This window comes from Canis lupus, chromosome 11, assembly GCF_048164855.1.
Source record: "Canis lupus baileyi chromosome 11, mCanLup2.hap1, whole genome shotgun sequence".
Classification (NCBI taxonomy): Eukaryota; Metazoa; Chordata; class Mammalia; order Carnivora; family Canidae; genus Canis; species Canis lupus.
Window position 1 is genome coordinate 26,676,766 of NC_132848.1, and position 24,078 is coordinate 26,700,843.

Sequence of the window (24,078 nt, forward strand, 5' to 3'; positions counted from 1 at the left end):
TTCTTTCTTTCTTTCTTTCTTTCTTTCTTTCTTTCTTCCTTCCTTCCTTCCTTCCTTCCTTCCTTCCTTCCTTCCTTCCTTCCTTCCTTCCTTCCTAAGATTTTATTCATTTATTCATGATTTTATTCATTTATTCTCTACACAGAGAGAGAGAGGCAGAGACACAGGCAGAGGGAGAAGCAGGCTCCATGCAGGAAGCCGGACGTGGGACTCATTCCCGGTCTCCAGGATCACACCCTGGGCCAAAGGTGGTGCTAAACTGCTGAGCCCCCGAGGCTGCCCTCTTTTTTTTTTTTTTTTCTTTTTTTTTTTTTTTTTAAGATTTTATTTACCTATTCATGAGAGACATACAGAGAAAGAGAGAGAGAGAGAGAATGAGAGAGAGAGAGAGAGAGAGGCTCCATGCAGGGAGCCCGACATGGGACTCGATCCTGAGTCTTCAGGATCAGGCCCTGGGCTGAAGGCAGCACTAAACTGCTGAGCCACCCGGGCTGCCCTCTTTCTTTTTTAAAAAAATTATTTTCATTTTCTTGAATAAATACCAGAAGTTGAATTGCTGGGTCAGAAGAAAAGTAATTGATGGACTTTATAAGAAATGGCCAAGGGCACCTGGCTGGCTTAGTTGGTAGAACATGTGATTCTTGATACTGGGATCATGAGTTTGATCGAGGCCCACATAGGGTGTAGAAATTACTTTAAAAAGGCAGGGGCTGCCTGAGTGACTCAGTCAGTTAAGCATCTACCTTGGGCTTAGGGTCCTGGGATTGAGCCCCACATTGAGCTCCCTGCTCAGTGGGGAGTCTGCTTCTCCCTTTCCATCTGCCCTTCCCTCCTGGGCTCATGCTCTCTCTCTCATTTACTCTCTCTCAAATGAAGAAATAAAATCTTAAAAAAAAAAAAAAAAAGGCCAAACCTTTTTCCCATCTGTTCTAGCATGGTATGAGAGTTTCCATTGCTTCATTTTCTTTATGGTCTTTTCTAGAATTTCATCGAGCATTTAGTCTTTTGCATCTGGCTTTTTTCAGTTAGCATAATGATTTTGAGATTCATCTATGTTATGTTTATCAGTAATTTGTTAAGATTTTTATTTATTTGAGAGAAAGAGAGAGAATAGGGGAGCAGGAGGATGGGCAGAGGGAGAGGAACTAGCAGACTCTGTGCTGAGCATGGAGCCAGACATGGGCTCCATCCCACAACCCTGAGATCATGACCTGAGCCAAAATCAGGAGTCAGACACTTAACCCACTGAGCCACCCAGGCACCTCTATTTGTTTTTCACAGGCCCTACCTCTACCCCTCAGTAGTTTTTCTTTGGAGCACTTGAGGAATAATGTACCACGTGCATAGATCAGATTGCTTATACATTTACCATTTATTGGGCTATGGTTGGGCCATGATTGACTGTTCTGTATAAAGTTATCAACATTCACATGAAGATCTTTGTGCTGACATAGGTTTTTTGTTTTTCTCTTGGGAAATTTCTACAAGTAGGACTGCGAGTGGTGTATTAAGTATATTTTAGCTTTGTAAGAAACTGCCAAAGTGTTTACACCATTTTACATTCCCACCCACTCCTGTTGCTCCATGTCCTTAACAAAACTTGGTCTTGTCAGTCTTTTTCATGTCGGCCATTCTTTTTTTTTTTTTTTAAAGATTTTATTTATTTATTCATGAGAGACACAGAGAGAGAGGCAGAGGGAGAAGCAGACTCCATGCAGGGAGCCTGATGTGGGACTCGATCCTGGGCCTCCAGGATCCCGCCCTGGGCCAAAGGTAGGCGCTAAACTGCTGAGCCACCCAGGGATCCCCCTCATGTCAGCCATTCTAACAGGTATGTGGGACGTCACAGTGGTTTTGATTCACATTTTCATATTGCTAACTTTAAAAATAGTCATTTTACCAGCAAAAATGGGTTTATTCAGGAATAATAGAGAATTGCAATCCAGGACACACAGGCTACAGCAAAACCATGGCAAGTCCAATAAACCAAGGAGAGGAATGTTATGTTATAGAGAAGCAGGAAGTTTGAAGGGGCTGGTGTTTGTTTGTTTGTTTTAGAGATTTTATTTATTTACTTTTGTCAGAGAGAACAAACACGAGGCAGGGAGAGGGGCAGAGACCAGGAGAAGCAGAGTCCCTCCCCACTGAGCTGAGAGTCTGATGCAGGACTCAATCCTAAAATCCTGGGATCATGAGCTAAGCTCAAGGGAGATGCTTAACCGGCTGAGCCACCCAGGCAAGAAGGGGCTGTTTTGAGAAAAGCAAGAGTTCAGGGTGACAAGTTTCTCATTGGCTAAGTTAAAAGGGTAGTTGATTTATTTATTTATTTGTTTGTTTGTTTGTTTATTTATTTATTTATTGGATAGTTGATTTCTTATAGGGGAGGCAATGTACATCTTTTCCAGTTAGGGCCTGCAACCGATGATTCTTTCCTGTTGACATTCTTCTGCTGGGGTCTGTCACTGACAGCTTTTCCTGTAATTGGTTTTGAGTGTCAGGCTCTTCTTCCAGCCTCCTCTTCTAGCCTCCAGGTCCACTTTAGTGAGATTTCCCTTTATTAATTTTCACAGTAATTACTAGCAATGTTTGCTATCTTTTCATGTGCTTATTAGTCAGTTTTATACCTTCATTTATGAAATGTCCAAGTCTTTGGCCCATTTTTATAAATTGGATTAAAAAATAAATTGGGTTGGTCTTTTTTTTAGTTTTAGGAGAGTTGTTTTTTTGGGGGGGTTTGCTTTTTTTTAGGATTTATTTACTAGAGAGAGATCGAGAAAGAGAGAGAGCATGAGTTGGGGGAGGGGCAGAGGGAGAGAATCTTCAACTGAGCCGAGAGCCTGACGCAAGGCCCAATCCCGTGACCCATGAGGTGATGACCTGATCTGAAACCAAGAGTCCGATGCTTAACTGACTGAGCTACCCAAGCGCCCCAGAGTTTTAGGAGTTTTTAAAAAATATAATCTGATTATAAGTCCTTGTCATATATATATATATTGTGAATATTTTCTTCCTCTGTAAGATTTGCCTTTTCATTTTTTTTGATTAGAGAATTTTGATTTTGATGAAGTTCAATTTATCAGCTTTTTCTTTTATTATTGTTTTTTGTGTTCTATGTAATTGTTGCCTATCCTAAGGATGCAAAGATATTCTCTTGTGTTGGCTTCTAAAAATTGTACGGTTTTATTTATTTTTTATTTTTATTTTTTATAGTCTTATGGTTTTATTAACGCAAATATGACCCGCATATTAGCTGTCTATTCAATTCTTCGCTGCGCAGCCTGGCATTGGGATTGGTGACTCTGATGGCCCGCTGGGAGGCTCTTTCCACAGTGGCTTTGTGGTTCTTGGAGGATACATTGTGAGCAATCTCTGCACAGTAAGATTTGTTGCACATCAGCAGTGCTTCAAGCTCCTTGATGTGGTGGACTAGGAAATTCCTGAAGCCACTGGGCAGCATGTGCTTTGTCTTCTTGTTGCTTCTGTAACCATTGTTGGGCATCAAGATCTGGCCCTTGAATCTTCTGCACAGCCTATTGTCAATGTCTCTGGGTTTCTGCCAATTGTACTTAATTTTGACGAGTCCGTCTGACTGGTGCCAGATGAACTTCTTGGTCCTCTTTTTAACGATCTTGAGCTTCACCAGAGGTCTGAGGGCAGCCATGATGCTAGTAATAGATGGCTCAAAACTGTATGGTTTGAGATATTTTATTTATTTATTTATTTATTTATTTATTTATTTATTTATTTATTTACTTACTTACTTACTTTACTTACTTACTTATTTATGAGAGCGGGGGGGGGGGGGGGGGCAGAGACACAGGAGGAGGGAGAAGCAGGCTCCATGCTGGGAGCCCAGTTTGGGACTTGATCCCGGGACTCCAGGATCATGCCCTGGGCCAAAGGCAGGCGCCAAACCGCTGAGTCATCCAGGGATCCCCGTGATATTACATTTAGATATATGATCTATCTCAAAATAATTTTTATATTTGGTATAAGATAGGGATCAAGGTTAATTTTTTTTTAAAGATTTATTTATTTATTCAGTCAGAGCGAGAGAGAGGCAGAGACAGAAGCAGGCTCCATGCAGGAAGCCCAACTCGATCCCGGATCTCCAGGATCACACCCCGGGCTGCAGGCGGCGCTAAACCGCTGCGCCACCAGGGCTGCCCAAGGTTAATTCTTTATAATGTAAATATCCAGTTATTCTAGCACTATATATTGAAACAAATGTTCTTTCTTCATTGAATTATTTTTATGCTTATTGAAAATCAACTGTACATGTGAGAATTTATTTTTGACCTCTTTCTTTTCCATTGATTTGCCTTTACATCAATACTACACTGTCTTGAATATTTACCTTGTATCCTGCCACTTGGCTAAACTCATTTATCCTAGTAGCTTGAAGTCTGATGCAGGACTCAATCTTAAGACCTTGGACTTTCTTTCTTGTTTTTTAAAGATTTTTTTTTTTTAATCTATTCATGAGAGACAGAGAGGGGGGTGGGGGCAGAGACACAGGCAGAGGGAGAAGCAGGCCCCATGCAGGGAGCCCAATGCGGGACTCGATCCTGGGACTCTAGGATCACGCCCTGGGTCGAAGGCAGGTGCCAAACTGCTGAGCCACCCAGGAAACCCCCCTACTTTTTTTAAAAGAGTGTGTATGCTGTGTGCACAAGTGAGTGAGGGAAGAAGTGCAGAGGGAGAGAGAGAATCTAAAGCAGGCTCCACCTTCAATGCAGCGCCTGATGTGGGGCTTGATCTCATGACCCTGAGATCATGACCTGAGCCAAAATTAATAGTTGGATATTAACTGACTGAGCCATCCAGGTGTCCCTATTCTTTAGGACTTTCTAGTTACACAATCATGTAGTCTGCAAATAAGAACAGCTTTACTGATTTATATCCAATCTTTATGCCTTTTATTTCTTTTTCTTACAGTACACTGGCTGGGACCATCACTACAATGTTGACTAGTATTTAGAGTGGACATCTTTGCATTGCTTCTAATCTTAGGGGGAAAGTACTCACTATTTTGCCAATAAGTATTATTTTTTAAAATATTTTATTTTATTTTATTTTTTTTTAAGATTTTATTTATTTATTCATGAGAGACCTACAGAGAGAGAGGCAGAGAAAGAAGTAGGCTCCATGCAGGGAGCCTGACATGGGACTCGATCCCGGGTCTCCAGGATCAGGCCATGGGCCAAAGGTGGTGCTAAACCGCTGAGCCACCCGGGCTACCCCTAAAGATTTTATTTAATTATTCATGAGACACACACACACACACACAGAGGAAGAGACACAGGCAGAGGGAGAAGCAGGTTCCATGCAGGAAGCCCGATGTGGGATTCGATCCTAGGACTATGGGATCATGCCCCAAACCAAAGGCAGACCCTCAACCACTGAGCCACCCAGGCATCCCAAGTATGATGTTGTTACTATAGATTCTTCATAGATGCTCTTTATTAATTTGAAGTAATTACCTACCATCTCTACTTTGCAAGGATTTTTATCTTGAATAGGTATTAAATTTTGTCAAATATTTTTTCTGTATTTATTGAAATGGTATCTGATTTTTCTCTTTTATTATATCAATGTAGTAGATTACATTAATTTTTCTTTTCTTCTCTTTTCTTTTTAAAATATTTTAAAGTATGGGATCCCTGGGTGGCGCAGCAGCTTGGCGCCTGCCTTTGGCCCAGGGCGTGATCCTGGAGACCCGGGATCGAATCCCACATCAGGCTCCCGGTGCATGGAGCCTGCTTCTCCCTCTGCCTGTGTCTCTGCCTCTCTCTCTCTCTGTGACTATCATAAAAAAAATAAAAAAATAAAAAAAAATAAAAAAAATAAAATATTTTAAAGTAATCTCTATACCCAACATGGGGCTCAAACTCAAAACCCCAAGAGCAAGAGTTGTACAGTCTACCAACTGAGTCAGTCAGGCACCCCATGATTTTTCAAATGTTGAACCAATCTTGTGTTACTGGTATAAACTCCATATGGATATGATTATCATTTTTATATATTGCTGGTTTAATTTGCTTATATTTTGTTTTACAACTCAGTAACATTTTTCAATTCATGAATTTTTTGTCTATATTCATGAGTGATATTATCTGCAATCTTCTTTTTTTGTAGTAATGGACTTTGGTATCATTTATACTGTTTCCTAAAACAGGTTAGGAAGTATTCCCTTTTCTTCTTTTTGAAGGAATTTATATAAAATTGGTGTTATATCTTCCTTAAGTATTTGGGTTAATTCACCAATGAAGTCATCTGGGGGCTTGGAGTTTTCTAGTGGAAATACTGTTAATTATGTTTCAATTTCTTTAATAGATAGTGGACTATTCATGTATGTTATATTTTCGTATGTTTTAGTAAATTATATTTTTAAGGAATTTGTCCATTTCATTGAAACTATTAAATATATTGACATAAAGTTGTTCATAATTTTATCTTATTATTCTATAGGTTCTGTAGTTATCAATTTTATTGGATGCTTATTCTATTTATATTTAATTACTGATAGATTGGTTTTAAGTCTGCCATCTTGATATTTTTTTCTCTTTGTCCCCTCTGTTCTTTGTTCCTTTATTGTTTTGGGTTAATTGAATATTTTTAAGTATTTCATTCCTTCTCTTCTATTGACTTTTTAACCAATTTTTTGGATCATTTTTCAAGTGGTTACTTTAGTGATTACAGTGGGTATTCTTAATCTTTCACAGCTCACTTATATTTGATAAAAACCTCTACAACAATTTCATTGTATTTACACCTCTACTATCCTTTGTATTATTGTCATTTATTTTACTTTTATAAATATTATAAACTTCACAATACATTACTATTGTTACCTTTAAAAAAAAAGATTTTTATTTTTAAGTAATCTCTGCACCCAACTTGGGCTTGAAACTCACAACCTTGAAGATCAAGAGTTAGTTGCATGCTCTACCAACTGAGCCAGCCAGGCACCCCTGCTGTTTTTACTTCAAACAGCCAGCTGACTTCTTAAAAGAATTTAAGAAAAGAACAATTATATTTTATATTTACCCACATATTTGCTATTTTTAGTGTGTTTCTTTTCTTCCTATAGGTTTGCATTTTCATCTCTCCTCCAGCCTGAAGAATTTCCTTTAGCATTTCTTGGAGTAAGTGTCTGCTGGCTACAAATTATCCTAGCCTTTGCTTATCTGAAAATGTCTATTTCTTTTTTTTTTTTTTTAAGATTTTATTTATTTATTCATGAAAGAGACATAGAGAGAGAGGCAGAGACACAGACAAAGGAAGAAGCAGGCTCCATGCAGGGAGCCCGATGTAGGACTCGATCCCGGGACCCCAGGATCAAGCCCTGGGCTGAAGGCGGCACTAAAACGCTGAGCCACCCAGGGATCCCAAGAAAATGTCTATTTCATTAAAAATTTCAATTGTGGTAAAATACACATAAGATTTACCATTAATTTATTTTTAAAATTTTTTAAAGATTTACCATCTTAAAGTGTATATTTCAGTGACACTAAGTATGTTCACATTTTTGTGCAGCCATTGCTACCATCCATCTCCAAAACCTTTTCATCTTCCCTATCCGAAACCCTGTCCTCATTAAACATAATCTCCCAATAGAATAGAGAGCTCAGAAAAATACCTCTTGGTCAAATGATGTTATTTATTTATTTTCTTATTTATGAGAGAGAAAACATGAGCAGGGGGAGGGGCAGAGGGAGCAGACTTCATTGAGCAGGAAGCCTGATTCAGGGCTCAATCCTGGGATCATGACCTGAGCCAAAGGCAGATGATTAACTGACTGAGCCACCCAGGCACCTAAATGATTTTCAACAAGGGTACTAAGACCATTTAATGGGGGAAGGAGTCTTCAACAAGTAGTACTGAGAAAACTGGATTATTCACATGCAGAATTACCTTATATACAAAATTTAACACAAAATGGATAAAAGAATTAAGAGACCCAAGAGATAGAGCTATAAAGACCTAAGAGCTAAAACTACAAAACTCCTAGGGGCACCTGAGAGACTCAGTCAGTTGAGCATCCGACTCTTGGTTTTGGCTTGGGTCATGGTCTCAGGGTCATGAGATCAAGCCCAAATCTGCTTAGAACTGTTTCTCCTTCTTCCTTTGCCCCCTCCCTTATATGCAGTCTCTCTCTCTCTCTCTCTCTCTCAAATAAATAAAATAAATAAATCTTTAAAAAAAACTATAAAATTCTTAAAAGAAACCATAGGGAAATGCTTCACGACATTGGATTTGGCAGTGATTTCTTGCTATGATGCTAAAAGCACAGGAAATAAAAGTTAAAATCGATCAATTGGACTATATCAGAATTAAGAATTTCTGTTTATCAAAGGACACAATCAACAGTGAAAAGACAGCCTACATGAGCACCTGGCTGGCTCTGTCAGTAGAGCATTCTACTCTTGATCTTGGGGCCATGAGTTTGAGACCAATGTTGGAGGTAGAGTTTGTGGGGAAAAAAAAAAAAAAAAAGCAGCCTACAGAATGGGAGACAATATTTTATTTTTTAAAAATATTTTCAAATCATATGTCTGATAAGAGGTTAAGAACTAAAATATATAAAGAACTCCTACAACTCAAATGAAACAAAACTCCAAATAACCCAATTAAAAAATGGGCAGAGTGGGGCACCTGGGTGGCTTAGTGGTTGAGCATCTGCTTTTGGCTCAGGTGGTGATCCTAGGATCACCAGGTCCTAGGATCAAGTCCTTCTTTTTTTATGGCTGAGTAAAATTCCTCTGTATATATAAATACAGTGCATTTTCTTTATCTGTTCATCCATCGATGAATGAACATTAAGGTTGTTGCCATGTCTTGGCTGTTTTGAATATGGGTGCAAATATCTTTTCAAATTAGTGTTTTTATTTCCTTCAGATAAATACTCAAAAATGGAATTGCTGAATTATATGGTAGTTCTATTTTTAGTTATTTGAGGAACCTCCATAATGTTTCCCAGAGTGGCTGCCCCAGTTTACATTCCCTCTAACAGGGCAAAAGGTTGCCTTTTTTTCCTCCACATCCTTACCAATACTTATTATTTCTTAGCTTTTAAAAAGTTATTTATTTATTTATTTACTTACTTTTTTTAAATATATTTTTTTAAAGATTTTATTTATTCATGAGAGACACAGAGAGAGAGGCAGAGACACAGGCAGAGGGAGAAGCGGGCTTCATGCAGGAAGCCTGATGTGGGACTTGATCCCCGGTCTCCAGGATCATGCCCTGGGCTGAAGGCAGATGCTCAACCACTGAGCCACCCAGGCATCCCTACCTACTTATTTTTTTTAAGTAATCTCCACACCCATTGTGGGGCTTGAACTCACAACTCCAAGATCCAGAGTCACATGCTCTATTGACTGAGCCAGCCAGATACACCTCTTGTTTTTTGATTGCAGCCATTCTACCAGGTGTGAAGTGATATCTCATTGTAGTTTTGAATTATCATTGTATGTTTTTTTTTTATTGTATGTTTTTATTGGAAAATGTCTATTTAGATTTTTTTTAGTACTGAGTTGTATGAATTGTTTAACTATTTTGAATATTAACCCCTTATCAGACATAAGATTTATAAATATTTTCTCCCATCCAGTAGTTTTTTTTTTAAAACTAAACTCTACACTGAACATGGTGCTCAAACTCATGACCCTGAGATCAAGCCTCACATGTGCTTTATTTTTTAAGATTTTTATTATTTTTATTTTATTTTTATTCAAGAGAGATACATACAGAGAGAGACAGAGAGACAGAGAGGCAGAGAGGCAGAGATACAGGCAGAGGGAGAGGCAGGCTCCATACAGGGAGCCCGATACAGGACTCCATCCTGGGTCTCCAGGATCACGCCCTGGGCTGAAGGCGGCGCTAACCACTGAGCGACCCGGGCTGCCCAAGATTTTAAAAAATTTATTCATGAGAGATACACAGAGAGAGGCAGAGACATAGAAGAGGGAGAAGCAGGCTCACTGCAGGGAGCCCGATGCAGGACTTGATCCTAGGACCCTGGAATCATGACCTGAGCCAAAGGCAGACACTCAACCACTGAGCCACCCAGGTATCCCAAGCCTTACATGTTCTACTGACTGAGCCAGTCAGGTGCCCCATAGCTTGCTTTTTCATTTTGTTAATGGTTTCATTTGCTGTGCAAAAACTTTTTAGTTTAATGTCTTCCCACTTACTTACTTTTGTTTTTGTTGCCTTTTTTTCTTGGATACCAGTTTTTGGTGTGTATGTGATTTCCAGATATTTTCTCCCCTAATGGCTTATCTTTTCATTCTTGTTGCAAAGTAAAAGTTTTAAACCTTAGTTAAGTCCAATTTATCATTTTTTTTAGTCCCATGTATAGGGCCTAACCCAAAGCCATGAAGATTTTCTCCTGTGTTTTCTTCTATGAGTTTTGTAATTTTACATTTTACTTTTAAGTCTATGACCCATTTTGAGTTAATTCTTATAGTTGATGTAGGGTATAGGCTGAAGTTGTTTGAGTGTGGGTGTTTCAGCAAAATTTGTTGAAAAGACTTTACTTTCTCCACTGAGTTAACTTCTGTGAAAAAACAGTTGACCATATTTATGCGGATCTATTTCTGGACTCTTTAGTCTGTTACTTTGACCTACATGTCTGTTCTTTCTCCAGAACCACATTGTCTTGATTACTGTAGCTATCTATATAGTAAGTCTTAGCATCAGTTGGCATGAGTTCTGATGTTTCGTTCTTGTCTTTCAAAATTGTTGACTACTCTGGTTCCTTCGTCTTTCCACATATACTTTAGAATCAGTTTCTTTATATCTGTGGAAAACAGTACTGGAATAATCATTGGAGTTTGTTAAATCTAAAGTTCAATTTGGAGAGAATTGACATATCTACATTGAGTCTATTAATCTGTAAATGGCATTTTTCTCCATATATTTAGGTTTTCTTTGATTTTTTTTATTGGTGTTTTGTACTTTGCAGCACTCATTTTATTAGATTTATACCTAGACATTTCTCTTCCTCATTCTTTTTGAGATATTGTAAATGGTACTGTAAAATATTTCATAGTTTTGAGGCACCTGGGTGGCACAGTTGGTTAAGCTCTGACTCTTGATCTCAGCTCAGGTCTTGATCTCAGGGTCATGAGTTCAGGCCCCATGTTAGACTACATGCTCGGCATGGAGCCTACTTAAAAGAAAAATCAGGTTTGCTTTTTTTTTTTTTTAAAGATTTTATTTATTTATTCATTAGAGACACACAGAGAGAGGCAGAGACACAGGCAGAGGGAGAAGGTTCATGCCTTCTCCAATCTCCATGGGGATTGATATGGGGCTCAATCCTAGGATCATGATCTGAGCCAAAGACAGACACTTAACTGAGCCACCCAGGTGCCCAGTTTTTTTTAAAGTTTGACTGCCACCTGAAACTAATATATAACAATGTATGTTAATTATATTTGAATAAAAAATAATTTGACTGCCAGTTCCAATATTAGAGTGGTCTGTGTGCCTATTTTTGTTGCCTAGTAATTCTTTGTGGAGTGAATCACATTTTTCCGTTTTTTGTGTGTCTAGCAGTATTTCATCGTATAGTGGACATTATGGATGATAGGTCATAGTGACTCTGAACGGGTTGAGTTATGTTTTATTGGGTGGTTAAATTCCTGGCAGACTACTCTGATCTTCTGGCTTGGTTTTAGGATTCACTGGGGCAGCCTGTCTTGGTTTTACCTTTAATGGTAGAATCGATTTCTTAGTCTTGAGAGGTACCCTTCAAGTGTAGCTCTTCTGGGGTGTCGGTAGAAAGCCAAGGTGTTTCCTAAGCCCCTCTAACCTGGCAGGACTCATACTCTCAATTGCTCTTCTTCTGTAGTGAGTGGCTGCTGAAACCTCTGCTTGGCCTTCCAGCCTCCCCCTGGGCACCTAAGGGTCTCACCACTAAGTGCAGCTCAGGAGTCAGCCAGTGGCTAGAAGGGAGCCATTCACAGAATCTGGGGCTCCTTTTGTGGCTCTCTCCTTTCTAGAATTCCCCAACCTGCTGAATTTCTAGCCTCTCTGGTAGCCCTGAACCTTGACCTCTGACTGCTCAGGCCATTAGATGGCCACTTTCAGCAGGAACCCTGGCCCTGGCCTGCTCAATGGACTGTAGCACTTTTGGGGGAAAAGCCTTGCAAAGTTGGATCTCACCCAGGTGTGGTCTCTTTTTAAAAGGATAAAGTTTGGGGGATCCCTGGGTGGCTCAGCGGTTTGGCGCCTGCCTTCAGCTCAGGTTGTGATCCTGGAGTCCCGGGATTGAGTCCTGCATCGGGCTCCCTGCATGGAGCCTGCTTCTCCCTCTGCCTGTATCTCTGCCTCTCTCTCTGTTTCTCTCATGAATAGATAAATAAAATCTTAAAAAGATAAATAAATAAATAGATGATAGATAGATAGATAGATAGATAGATAGATAGATAGATAGATAAAAATTAAAAAATAAAAGAATAAAGTTTTCTGGGAGCGCCTGCCTGGTTCAAGTCAGTAGAACATGTAATCTTGGTCTCTGGGTTGTGAGTTAGAGCCCCATGTTAGTATAGAGATTACTTAAAAACAAAATCTTAAAAAAAAAACAAAAACCAAAATCTTAAAAAAGAAAAGTAGAATTTTCTCCATTTTGCCTGCTTTTTGTTGCTCTTTAGTATTTTCATCTTGTTAAAAATATTTTCTATATATACATAAAAATGGATATATGTTATACATGTGCATATATAAATGTGTATATACACACACACACACCTGCATATATATGTTAGAATTTTAGGGCAAGTTGAGTGGTTCAGTTGGTTAAAGCATCTACCTTTGACTCAGATCATGATCCCAGGGTTCTGGAATCGAGCCCTGCATCGAGCTCCCTGCTCACCAGGGAGCCTGCTTCTCCCTCTCCCTCTGCCTGTCTCTCCACCTGCCTGTACTCTCTCTCTTTCAGTCAAATAAATAAAATCTTAAAAAAAAAAAAAAAGAATTTTCTCTTGTTGAGAGTAGGGTTAGTCTCATATATAAGGTACATTGCCATAACCAACAGCTGGGACCTTCACTTAATTTTAATCTTCTGTGACTCTTGATAAAATTATCTCATCATTTTGGGGTTTGAGGATACAAATTTAAAAATAAACCTACCATATGACACCCGCTGCCTGCCGATGGAGCATGTCCTGGACAATCTGTGGTATCCTCTGCGGAAGAGGTGTTCCCTGTGTGCTCACCTTGCACGCGACTGTGATTCCAGCCCCTTCCTCGTGCCTGGTTTTCCACTTGGGCCACCGCATCCTTGCCCATTTGCCATCTGATTTCCTTGTGTGCATCAACTGCAGAATGGTGTGCAAACCCACAGTTCAGGGTCATTCTGGCTTTGGCCTGGAAATGCCCGTGGTCTGTGGAGCGCTCTCTCAAGTTACCTTTCGGCCACTTAGCTCCTCTTTCTTGGTTCTCAGGCTCTCTTCCTCCTGCAGCAGGGCGGCCCCAGAGCCCGGTTCCCTTCCCATCCCTTCTGCTATTTCCTCATTATCCCCTGCAAACGTCTCTCCTGGGACTGGAGAGATGCTTAGGCAAGAATCCCTAAGTAGTGGGGAGGCAGACACACGGTATCTGGCCTGACTGGCGTCCTGCAGCGGCCACCTGGGTCCCTCCTGCGTGGACCCTGCCTGCAGCACGTCCCACCAATTTGTTCACTTCCTTCTGCTCTCCAAGCTCTGTCTCTGGTCCTTTTTTTCTTTTTTAAGATTTTATTTATTTATTCATGAGAGATAGAGACAGAGACAGAGAGAGAGAGAGAGAGAGACAGGCAGAGGGAGAAGCAGGCTCCCTGCAGGGAGCCCAATGTGGGACTCGATCCCGGGACCCCAGGTCACATCCCGGCTGAAGGCAGGTGCTGAACCGCTGGGCCACCAGGAATCCCTGTCTCTCGTTCTAATTATGGTCTTCTCTCCACTCCAGGTCACCTTAGTATCCCCGCAATCGGGCCAGTGTGAGTTGAATTTGCATGCCCGACCTGGTTTTCTCCCCAGGGGAACATTAGCGCATCTGCTCCTTCATTTAATAACTTTGCCTGCCAAGGCTCAGATCAAAATGCCATCCACGCTGAATCCAAGAGGCCTGTGTGCCTTCATTGTGCCTGATTATGTGCTTGGTGTGGTCCTGGCATGTGCGAGATCTCTGTTGCCAGTAGAACGATGCTTCAGCCGGTGAGAACCCCCTTCCTGCACAGGTGATGCATGGGCCGCCGCCACCAGCTCCAGGGCCCCCAGGCAGCCCTGACCTCCTATCCCTCGCAAGGAGGAGAAGCTAAGGGGAGTTTTATCAGACACCCGTCTCCTCTGCTCCTACTCCTCTGAGAGGTGAGCCTCCTGTTCCAGATGAGGGCACTGTGGTACAGAAGAATTTGTGTAAATCTGTCACCAGTTCCCTCCATGACTTTGGGCAAGTTCTTTCATCTTGCTGCATTTCAGTGTTCTCCTGGGTAGGGCTGGAGTCACAGTAGCACTTACCCCACAGGGATTTGGGGAGTTCTAACAGAGCTTAGCAGTGCCTGGCAGACCACAACTTCTCAGGAACTTTTAGCTGTAATTTTTATTTTTATTTTTATTTTTTTTTTTAAGTGACAGTTTTACTTTTTCCTCTCCAATTTTTTTTAAGACTTTATTTATTTATTCCTGAGAGACACAGAGAGGGAGAGGCACAGAGACAGGCAGAGGGAGAAACAGGCTGGTTTGATCCTGGTTCTTCAGGATCATACCCTGGGCTGCAGGCAGTGCCAAACCGCTGAGCCACTGGGCTGCCCTGTAATTTTTATTCTAGATCAAAAGCACAGAGCTAGTGGGTAGTAGAACCAGGACTTAAGATAAGTCACCAGGATTGAAACAAATTCTAAACAGGAGACAGATTACAGTGAGAGGGGCTCAGGGGAGCATGGACACGGGGCAGTGTGCTGGATCCTGCAGCCCGAGGCAGAGGCCCTGTCTGAGGAGGGGATACTTGAGTGGAGAGCTGGGGATCAGAAGGAGCTTGTCATGCAATGGCCATGGGCAAGGCTGGGCCTGGGCGCAGTGAGCGTGGTGAGCCCAGAAAGCAGGCCCGCATGACACAGGAGAGCAGGGATGAGGTAGCGTGTACAGCGGGAACAGTGGGTGACTGGAGCTCAGATGTGCGGTGAGAGCAAGTGCTCTGTAGGAGGAAAGGAATCTTTGTGGGCCAGTGATCAGCGCAGCTCTCTGGGAGAAGAAGTCCTTGAGCCACCACTGAGCGCTTTCTGCGTGCCCTGACTCTGTGCCAAGTGCCATGGATGGTTGCAGGTCAAACTGGAAATGAGACTGGAGGAAAAGCTGGGGAACGACCCGGGAAAGGCCAGCTGGCCCTAGACAGATTCCCACTGGGGGACCCGCATCACGCTAGCAAGCCAGCTGTAGTCTTGGGCCTGCAGGCTCAGAAAGCCAGCTCAGCACAGGGAGGGCACTTCCTGTCCTCAGCGCCCCTGACTGATGAGTGAGGATGCAGGGGCTGACCGAACCCCGAGAGCTCGTAGACATACATGGAGAAGTTGGGAACTGATGGAGCGCGCTCTTCTGGGAGGCAGGCCAAGTGGGATGCCCAGTTATCATTTGGCCATTGCTGGGAGGTGTGGGACTTGTTCAGTGGGAGCTGGTTGGCAACGAGTGTCCATTTTTTAATATATTTTTTAAGATTTTATTTATTTATTTGATGGAGAGAGAGCATGAGCAGGGGAGTGGCAGGCAGAGGGAGGGAGAGAGAGAAGCATACTCTCCGCTTAGCAGTGAGCTTGATGTGAAGCTTGCATCCTAGGACCCTGGGATCAAGACCTGAGCTGCAGGTAGACTCTTAACCGACTGAGCCACCCAGGCCCTCCACTTTCTCTCTATCTCTCTTTTTAAAAATATTTTATTTATTTATTTGAGAGAGAGAGAGAGAGAGAGAGAGAGCAAGTGAGCATGAGCTCAGGAAAGGGCAGAGGGAGAGGGAGAGAGAAACTCAAGCAGACTCCCTGCCGAGCACAGGGCCTGACATGGGGCTCAATCCCATGACCCTGAGATTATGACCTGAGCTGAAATCAGTAGTTGGAAGCTTAACCATCAGAGCCACCCATGCGCCCTGACACTGCCTTCTCTTGCTGGAGTGGGGTGGGCGTATCTGGCCACCCTTTATTCTGTATTTCTATTGCTGACAGGCCTTTCTTCTGATGTGTTAACATCAGTCATGGATTCAGTGTAGCCTCGGGACCTACTCTGTTTCTCGTGCTGACTCTGTATCATCGAGCTCATCCATGAGGGGACATTCTATTTCTCGTTTCCATTTTCCTTCCTGTGTGGTTGGGAGAATCCTAACATTTCTGTGTACTGATACAGAGACTTCATAAGAGCCCCGATTCATTTACTTGCAAAATGAGGATTATCATCCTCCCTTCAGGGAGAGCTGGAGCTGTGCTATGTGATGTAGCAGCCACGAGCTACATGTGACTATTTAAGTTCGAATTAATTAAAAATTCAGTTCCCTTTTGCACCTTTCTTTCTTTCTTTCTTTTTTTTTTTTAAAGATTTTATTTATTTATTTATTCATGAGAGACACAGAGAGAGAGAGAGAGGGAGGCAGAGACACAGGCAGAGGGAGAAGCAGGCTCCACACAAGGAGCCTGACGTGGGACTCGATCCCGGGTCTCCAAGATCACACCCTGGGCTGAAGGCAGCGCTAAACTGCTGAGCCACCCAGGCTGCCCCCTTTTGTACCTTTCAAGTGCTCAGTAGCCACCTGTGGCTGGTGGCTCTATACTGGACAGTGAAGAGCTACAACATTTCCACCATCACAGAGTGTCCTCTCCAGAGTTCAATGAAATGATGGTTAAAAGCACAGTAAAGGGATCCCTGGGTGGCACAGCGGTTTGGTGCCTGCCTTTGGCCCAGGGCGCGATCCTGGAGACCCGGGATCAAATCCCATGTCGGGCTCCCGGTGCATGGAGTCTGCTTCTCCCTCTGCCTGTGTCTCTGCCTCTCTCTCTCTCTCTCTCTCTCTCTCTCTCTCTCTCTGTGACTATCATAAACAAATAAAAATTAAAAAAATAAAATCTTTAAAAAAAAAATAAAAGCACAGTAAATGATGCTGAGTCCTAGTGGTTGTTGGGATTGGTGGCCTGGTGCCAGGGAGGACCAGAGAAGATGCGGTCTCTGGCCAGGAAGTTTGTCTAGATGAGATAAGATGGGACACGTCTTTGAACGGACCCACGATAAGGTCATAGCAGACTGGAGGGGCCTATGTGAGTTGAAAGATTCCTTCTAGGCTCACTGAGGCCTAAGGAGAGCAGAGAAGGGACTGAGAAGTATGCTGGGAGTGTCTTAGGGTGGACTCCATGGGACACTGAACCTTGAGTTGAGCCTTGCTTCAGTCCCTTGAGAAGGAAACTGTACAGACTTGTCCTTGCACCTCCTCCTCTTCTTTTGTTGCTCCTTCTAATGTCAGGATTTTTCTTGGAACTCATCAGTTGCGGGGAAAATTAGGGCTCAGAGTTCTGAACCCCCCCTGGCTGCCCTCCTTGATGTTCTCTGCACTCCCACTAGCTGGGGGAAGAGGAGGAAACAGCGATGATCTAAAAAGCATCAGGGGTCTCTAGAACTCTTTCTGCAGTAAGTCTGCTGTTTCCATGACAACTGCTTGACCAGGCCAACACTTTGTGATGCTCGTATAAGCATTTTCAGTAGTTCATAAAATACAATGAAAAAAAATCATGGGAATATTAGAAGGAATGAACTAAAGATGGAATTGGATGTGTAGTATTACAGAGTAGAAACCACTGGGCCCAAGAGCTTCCTTTTTTCTCCTTCATTTAGTCATCCGTCCTTCTGTCCATCCATCCACCCACCCACCCACCCATCCATTCATTCAACATTTATTGAGCAGCTACTCTGTGCCAAGTACTGTGTTCTCTGCTCTAGGCCCAGAGAGACAAAGATGAATGATGCTCTCTGAGAGCTCAGTCCAGTGGGAGACACACTCAAATGGAGAAAGTTATAATACAGAGTAATATGTGCTCATATGCTGGAGTTGAGGTCTTTAAAAACATGGAGGGAGGGCCAGAGAATGCTCATGGAGCAGGAATATGGAGCTGGGTCCTGAAGGGTGAGTGGGAATTCCAGACAGAGGAAACATCGTGAACCCAGGGAAGAGAAAACACATCCAAAGCATGTTTTGATGAGAAATAGTGTGACACTGTATGTTAGAGTTGTTGCAAGATGGAACAGTGTGTGTTGGAAGGTGGTGATATTGGGGAAGGGAGCGAGACTGGATTGTGAATGCCATGCTAATTTGGAAATTGGAATCTGACCGACAGCTAATTTGTGATCTAGAAAGTTTTTACTTATTTATTTGTTAAATATTTTATTTACTTATTTGAGAGAGAGCATGCAGAGGCAACGGCAGAGGGAGGGCTCAATCCCAGAATTGATCTAGGTGCCCTCTAGAAAGCTTTTAATCAAGAAGATGACAAAGATAATCTGGGTGTGGTTAGGGGGATGCATTGAGGGAGAAAGGCTGGAGATTGGGAGACTAGTTTGGAAGCTACTATGATAGACTAGGAAAGAGTATCTCTGAGGACCTGACCCAGGCCAGTAGGAGAGGCCAGAAAGGCCAAGTTCATGAATGACTTAGGGGATAGAATAGCCAAGACTTGCAGTGGATGAGAACAAATAGGAGGGAGGAACTGAGAAGACGCTGTGGTTTTCTACTTGAGCAGCTGGGGATCAATGGTCATTAAAGAGACAGTAAGATGTGTTTAAGGAGTAGGTGATGAGCCCAGGATAGGGCATGTGGAGCTGGAGATGTCTAGTATATTTGGGAAGGAGCTCTTTCTCCTGCCTTTGGGGAATGTGTGGGCCTGAGACTTAGTGGGGGAGGCCTGGGCTGAAAATAGAGGTTATGAATGAATGCAAAACTTTGGAAGTGGAAGGTCAGCCAGAAAAGTGTTGAGAGAGCATGCAGAAATCTGAGAAATAAAAACAAAACCAGAAAAACCAATATTTAAGAAATTGGCCAAAACTATGAAACCTGTCTGGGAAAGGTTAAAGGCATGTGGTTGGAGAAGGAGGAGGAAACTTGGGAGAGATGGTATTAAGGAAGTCAAAGAGAGTGTTTTAGAAGCAAGGAATGGCCAAGAGCATCATATCTGGCAGAAAGATGTGAAACAACCGATGAAAGTCTGAGGAGCCATTTTGAGCAATGGGGAACGCTTACGGACTGTATGGTAATGAGAGATCCAAGCATCAAGCACTCCAGAGGCTTTGGGTTTGTCACGTATGCCACCGTGGAGGAAGTGGATGCAGCCATGAATGCAAGGCCACACAAGATGGATGGAAGAGTTATGGAACCAAAGATGGCGGTCTCAAGAGATGATTCTCAAAGACCTGGTGCCCACTTAACTGCGAAAAGGATTTTTGTTGGTGGCATTAAAGAAGACACTGAAGAACATCGTCTAAGAGATGATTTTGAACACTATGGGAAAATTGAAGTGATTGAGATCATGACTGACCGAGGCAGTGGCAAAAAGAGGTTTTGCTTTTGTGACATTTGATGACTATAACTCTGTAGACAAGATTGTCATTCAAAAATCCCATACTGTGGATGGCCACAACTGTGAAGTAAGGAAAGCACTATCGAAGCAAGAGATGGCTAGTGCTTCATCCAGCCAAAGGAGGCCAAAGTGCTTCTGGAAACTTTGGTGGTAGTCATGGAGGTAGTTTTGGTGGGAATGAGAACTTTGGTCATGGAGGGAACTTCAGCAGTCGAGGTGGCTTCGGTGGCAGTGGGGATGGCTATAACGGATTTGGTAATGATGGAAGCAACTCTGGAGGTGGCGGAAGCTAGCATGATTTTGGCAATTACAACAATCAGTCCTCAAATTTTGGACCCATGAAAGGAGAAGATTTTGGAGGCAGAAGCTCTGACCCCTATGGTGGTGGAGGCCAATACTTTGCCAAACCACGAAATCAAGGTGGCTATGGCGGTTCCAGCAGCAACAGCTATGGCAGTGGCAGAAGGTTTTAATTACTGCCAGGGAACAAAGCTTAGCAGGAGAGGAGAGCCAGAGAAGTGACAGGGGAGCTACAGGTTACAACAGATTTGTGAACTCAGCCAAGCACAGTGGTGGCAGGGCCTAGCTGCTACAAAGAAGACATGTTTTAGACAATACTCCTGTGTACAGGGCAAAAAACTCGAGGATTGTATTTGTGACTAATTGTCACAAATGTTATACTAATTGTATAACAGGTTATTTTAGTTTCTGTTTTGTGGAAAGTGTAAAGCACTCCCACAAAGCGTTTTATTGTAGATTTTTTTTTTGCACCCATGCTGTTGATTGCTAAATGTAATAGTCTGATCATGATGCTGAATAAATGTGTCTTAACAAAAAAAAAAAAGAAAGATGTAAGGAAATACGAAAAACATTGTGTCTTTTTTTAAATGTCTTTTAAGTCAACTTTAATTCAATATAATGTAATAAAATGTATCCATTATAAGTGTATAGTTTAATGAGTAACCACCACCACAAAGAATAGAACATTTCCACCATTCCCAAGAGTTCCTGCCTATCCTTGGCAGTCATCTATCCTGCCTCTAGGAAACCCCTATTCTGCTTTTTGGTACTAGAATTGCACGTACATGGAATCACACAGTGTATACTTTTGTATGTGGCTTTTCTCACTCAGCATTAAGTTTTTGAGATTTATCCATGTTTTTTGCATGTATTAGGCTGTTTCTTTTCACTGGACTACTACTCAGTGTATGGATATCTTCACCTAGTGACAGGCATTTAGATTATTTTCAGTTTGGGGCTGCTGTGAATAAAGCTACTGGGAATGTGCATATGCAGTAGACAAATGTATAGGGTAAGTACCTCGGAATGGTGTTTCTGGGTCTTACAGTAAGGGTATGATCAACTTTATAAAAAAACATCAAACTGTTTTCCAAAGTTTCCAACAGAACAAATAGAAATTGAGAATTCTAGTTGTGCCAACACTTGGTAGGCTTACCAACACTTGGTATAGACAGTCTTTTTAACTTGAGCCATTTTAGTGGATATATATCTTATTGTCATTTTAATTTGCATTACCCTGAAGATTAATGCTGTTAAGCAGTTTTCATTTGTTTATTGGCCATTCATGTATCTTACTGTGTGAAGTTTCTGCTTAAATCTTTTGCCCACTTTTTCAAAAGATTTTATTTGTATTTAGAGAGAGAGAGAGAAAGAGAGAGAGAGAGAGAGAACAAGCAGAGGCAGAGGGAGAAAGAGAAGCAGACTCCCCCTGAATAGGGAGCCTGATGCAGGGCTCGATCCCAGGACCCTGGAACTGTGATCTGAGCTGAAGTAAGTCTTTTGCCCACTTTCTAATTGAGTTAGTTGTCTTCTTATTATTAAGCTGTAGGTCTTCTTTATCTATTCCACATACCAGTCTTATCAAGCCCATCAAGCATATGTGTTGTGAACATCATCTCCCCATCTGTGGATTGCCGTTTCATTTTCTTAAAGGTATTTTTTGAAGAGAAGTGTTAAATTGTGTTTTAGTCAAATTAATCAAAATGTTCTTTTATTATTCATGATTTTCATGTCCTATCCAAGGAATCTTTGCCTCTCTAGGTTTGCAAAGATTTTCTACTATATTTCCTTCTAGAAGTTTCAATAGTTGTAGCTTTTACTTTTAAGTCTGATGTAATATATATTTTAATTTTTTATTTATTTATTCATGACAGACAGAGAGAGGCAGAGACATAGGCAGAGAGAGAAGCAGGCTCCAGGCCGGGAGCCCAATGTGGGACTTGATCCCGGGACTCCAGGATCACCCCCTGGGCTGAAGGCAGACACTCAAGGTGTCTGAGCCACCCAGGTGGCACTGAGGTAATATTTTTATATGGCTTGGTGTATAGATCAAAGTTTTTGTTGTTTTGTTTATAACTGGTGGTTCCACTATCACTTATTCTGAAGATGATCCTTTCACTGTTGAATTACGCTGGTACTTCTGTTGCCCATCGGTTGTCCACAAATGAGTGGGTCTCTTTTTTGGACTGTATTCTGTTCCAATAATCTGCCTGTTTATGCTTATAATAATATCTTACTCTTCTGATTATTGTGACTTATATAAGTCTTTATCAAGTAGAAGTCTTTGAACTTAGTTTTTCCTTTTCAAAATTGTTTTGACTATTAGATCCTTTGCGTTTCCATATACATTTTATAATCAACTTGTCTATAAAAAAAAAAAAACAGCCCTGGAATTTTTACTGTGATTGCACTGAATCTAAATTCAAGTGGGGGAAAATATCATCTTAATAATATTGAACCTTTCAGTTCATGAGCATGGCATGTCACTCCATGTAGGCTTTTTATTTTTTATTTTTTAAAAATATTTATTTTTTATGCTTATTTTTAAGGATTTCATTTATTCATTTGAGAGAGAGAGTGAGTGGGAGAGAGAAGCTGAAGCAGACTCCACACTGAACGGAGTGCCCAACGCAGGGCTTAACCCATGCCCGCAAGATCATGACCTGAGCCAAAACCAAGGGTTGGATGTTTTACCGAATGAACCACCCAGGTGCTCCTAAAGATTTACTTTTTTTTTTTTTTTAAGATTTTATTTATTTATTCATGAGAGACACATACACACACACACAGAGGCATAGACACAGGCAGAGGGAGAAGCAGGCTCCATGCAGGGAACCTGATGTAGGACTTGATCCCAGGACCCCAGGATCACAACCTGAGCCGAAGGCAGACGCTCAACCACTGAGCCACCGAGGCGTCCCAAGATTACTTATTGTTTAAAAGATTTATTTATTTATTTTAGAGAGAGTGGAGGGAGGGGAGAGGAAAAGAAAATCTCTAGCAGACTCCCTGCTGAGTGAGGAGCCCGCACAGGGGCTCCATCTTACAACCCAGACATCATGACCCAAGCCGAAATCAAGAGTCTGATGCTTAACTACCTGAGCCCAGGTGCCCCTACTTAAGCTTTTTAAATTTCTTTACCTGGTATTTAGTACTTTTCATTGTAAGGCATTTCACATGTTTTGTTAGATTTATTCTGAAGTATTTCGTATTTTAATGCTGTTATAGATAGTACTATTAAAAAATAATTCCCTGGGCTTCTGATTCTGGGAAGATAGAGTAGACGTATTTTTCCTATTTCTCTTGATAAGTACAAGTAAAAGCCCTGGACACTATATATATATTGAGATTATATATTGAACAAACAAGAAGATTTTGGAAGGTGGAGTGAAGGAGGCAGGCCAGATAGGAGGTTTGGACACCGGGAATGATATGATGGCAAGTTCCTGGGTTTCTTTTTGCCTCATGCTTCCCAGACTGGATCTGAAGAAGCCTGGAACCTGGAACTGCCAACAGGCACAAACAAAAAGAAATCTCAAACCAAAGGCCCAGGAAAAGGGCAGCCTGGCAAGATAGGAATGAAAAAGAAATCAAGACATTTGGAGATAGAGGAAGACTAAGAGAATTTGTCTCCAGAAGACCCACCCTAAAAGAATGACTAAAAAAATTGTCCAAACAGGAAGGAAATAACAAAAGAAATGGAATCTTACAACATCAGAAAGGAAAAAATAACACTGTAAGAGTGAAAATATGGGTCAATACATAGACTTCTCTTTTTGAGTTTTCTAAGTTATATTTGACAGTTGAAGTACAAACTTACCTAATGTGGTTCTCAATGTTTGTAGAGAAACATACTAGAATGAGGCAGGAAAGAGGGGTGTGAATGGAGGTAAGGTTTTGGTACTTTATTCAAACTGGTAAAATGTCAACACCAGGAGATTTTATAGGTTATAGGTTATGTATATATAATGAAACAGCTAAACACTAAAATGCTATACAAAGCAATGCACTAAAAAACACTATAGATAAATTCAAATGGAATTCTTCAAATATTAAGGTAATTCACAATAAGGCTGGAAAAGGAAAACAGAAATGAAAAAGCAGAGAGGGGCAGCCCGGATGGCTCAGCGGTTCAGCGCCTGCCTTTGGCCCAGGGCATGATCCTGGAGACTTGGGATTGAGTCCCA

The 24,078-nt window shown here is 41.7% G+C and overlaps 1 long non-coding RNA gene across 11 annotated transcripts in view; it reads left to right on the forward strand.

Moving 5' to 3' along the window:
- The window catches only part of LOC140642772 (uncharacterized), an 80,000-nt gene that overhangs the window by 15,147 nt on the left and 40,775 nt on the right, over positions 1-24,078 (forward strand). Inside the window, exons 3-4 of one of the 11 annotated variants that reach the window (XR_012039171.1) lie at positions 7,094-7,148; positions 13,960-14,360. The exons of 6 other annotated variants lie outside the window; for them this stretch is intronic. This is a non-coding gene — a long non-coding RNA (uncharacterized lncRNA). Of the gene's footprint in view, positions 1-145; positions 249-1,653; positions 1,832-7,093; positions 7,149-13,959; positions 14,361-21,765; positions 21,911-24,078 lie in introns of all 11 variants that reach the window. 4 more of the 11 variants (XR_012039176.1, XR_012039175.1, XR_012039172.1 and 1 more) reach the window with 4 other exon arrangements.